Below are 2,329 nucleotides of genomic sequence, written 5' to 3' on the forward strand. Positions count from 1 at the left end.
GAGAACTTACCAGTTCGAAGTTTGATCTGTATTTTATGAGGAGTTACGATGAGGGACTACGTGAAGACCCCGTCCAGCACGCGTGCGCGACATTCTTCAAAGCAGCGGTGTGGATTCACAGAAAAAACACAACGATTGAAATAAATATAGTAAAGAAAAAATAAGAACTTGATTACCAGTTGATCTGTATAAAAAAGGGTGGGAGCGGAGGGCACGTAGTCCCTCATCGTAACTCCTCATAAAATACAGATCAAACTTCGAACTGGTAAGTTCTCATTTAATCTTACTATTTTATTTCGGAGTCACGTGAGTGACTACGTGAAGACTTCAAAGCTTCTGTGATTCCGAACCGTGTACCAGCTCATGCTTCACTCACTGTCTGAAGACCTTAGAGGGAGGAAGTATGTTATCGCGATCAAGAAACCTGTTTGTGAACAAAAAAGGCTTATTAATGACAACAAAAACAGAGAGCTCCCCAGGGCTCAAATTAAATATTATCTGCAGACTCTAAAATTCTGTCTGCAAATGTAGCAGGTTGCGCCAGCGGTTTATTATAAAACCTTTGGAAAGTTCTTTCCGAGGACCATCCTGCTCTGGCCAGAGTATGGTCAATTGGCACGTCCATTTGACTAGCCGCCGACGTAGATGCAGCCCTGGTGGAGTGAGATTTGTAAACATTCGTATTGACTCCCGCGGACTTAAGCACCTGCTTGAGCCACCTTGAAATGGTTTGGCTCGTCACCTGACCATGAGGCTTCTTGTGGCTTATCCATAAGGCTTTTTCTCTCCCTCTTAAGTTGTATGTTGTGTCTATGTAATTGGCGAGGTGGTCTTGGCACACAGCCGTGGTTCAGATGAATATGCCCAGAACTCCATGACTGGAGGCGTGGTACCTGGTCTAGTTTGTTTGACCAGTCCCTGAATATGGAATGTGAAACAGTCCAATGACTCTGTCATGCTGTCGAGCCTCAGAAGGTGGAGGGATTGTACCCTTTAAGCTGACACTAGTGCCATGAGCATGACTGATTTCAGTGTAAGTTGTTCCAGCGTGAGTGCCCTGGGCGGTGGCCATCCCCTAAGGTACGTCAGCACAATGCTGACATCCCAGATCTGAGTGTACCTTGGTCTGGAGGAGTTAGTATTAAAAATGCCCCTCATGATTTTGATTCCTAGTGGATGGGACCCCAAAGCCAGTTGTCCTGCTGCTGGAACCAAATAAGCTGACAACGCACTCCTGGCTGTATTTATGGCGCTGTAGCTGAGTCCTTCCTGATGTAATCCAACCAGGAATTGCACAACACTGGTGGGTGTCGCTGTAGTGTAGGTAGTTCCTGTTTTGGAGCAATACCGTTCCCATTTTAACAGGGGAGAGAGCGAACGCAGTCCCCCACTACCACAAATTTTGCAGTCGAGTATCCCGCATTTGGGGACATCGCAGGCGTCAGCACACCCGAAGTGCAATGGGATAGCCTTGTCCTGGGAAAACCTCCTGAGTGATCAAGGTATCTCCCCTGCCAGGTAAGTATTCCTTATATTGGTCAGGTATTGTCTCCTGGTGGACTCCCGGTGGGATGCGGTCATCATGTTGATGGCGTCCTCAGACAGTCCCAGGCCCAGTAGAGGTCTTTTTAGAATCTGCAAGCCAGGAGATTGACTCTGTCATGGCACGGGTGACTAATGCCTGACACTGGGTGGATTAATAATTCCGGACTGCTGGGGACGGAATCCAATTGAATCTTCCGTAATACCCGACTGATGAGGCAGAAGGGAGGAAAAGCATAAAAGAACATTTTTCCCCCAATACAGCGTGAATGCATCAACTGCTGCTGCCTCAGGGTCTGGTTCCCAAGCGACATACGTTGGTACCTGGTGATTCAGCCTGGATGCAAATAGATCGATATCTGGTGTGCCATTTTGCTTTGTAATTTCGGCAAATATTTTGGGATTTAACATCCATTTGATGTTATCGTTAAATTTGCGTGACCTGGTGTCTGCCACTGTATTTTTGACCAATTTATCACACGATATTGACTTTATACCACACATGTGGTTGATATAAGCCACCACCGTGGTATTATCTAATTGCAACCGGACATGTGCATGATGCGTATTAGATGCATATGCTTTTAAACCATAAAACGCACCCAACATTTCTAAATAGTTGATACCCCGTGTCTGTAGGCAAGATGATTCAGAATTAGTCCATCTGCCCCCTGTGCTGGATAGCATGTTAGTTGCTCCCCAGCCCAAGGCACTGGCATCCGTTTGAATGGTTAATACTGGGTTGGAGATAATTATGGGACTGGAACTGAGGCTAATGTTCCTTGTC

General features: G+C 46.3%; 1 non-coding gene across 1 annotated transcript; it reads right to left on the reverse strand.

The window, feature by feature from the left end:
- Positions 1–1,362: 1,362 nt before the first annotated feature.
- LOC144595653 (U1 spliceosomal RNA) lies at positions 1,363–1,526 on the reverse strand. The gene has a single exon (XR_013547517.1). It is a non-coding gene; the product is annotated as a U1 spliceosomal RNA (small nuclear RNA).
- Between the last annotated feature and the right edge of the window lie 803 nt (positions 1,527–2,329).

The sequence above is a fragment of the Rhinoraja longicauda genome, chromosome 7 (genome assembly GCF_053455715.1).
Source record: "Rhinoraja longicauda isolate Sanriku21f chromosome 7, sRhiLon1.1, whole genome shotgun sequence".
Lineage (NCBI taxonomy): Eukaryota > Metazoa > Chordata > Chondrichthyes > Rajiformes > Arhynchobatidae > Rhinoraja > Rhinoraja longicauda.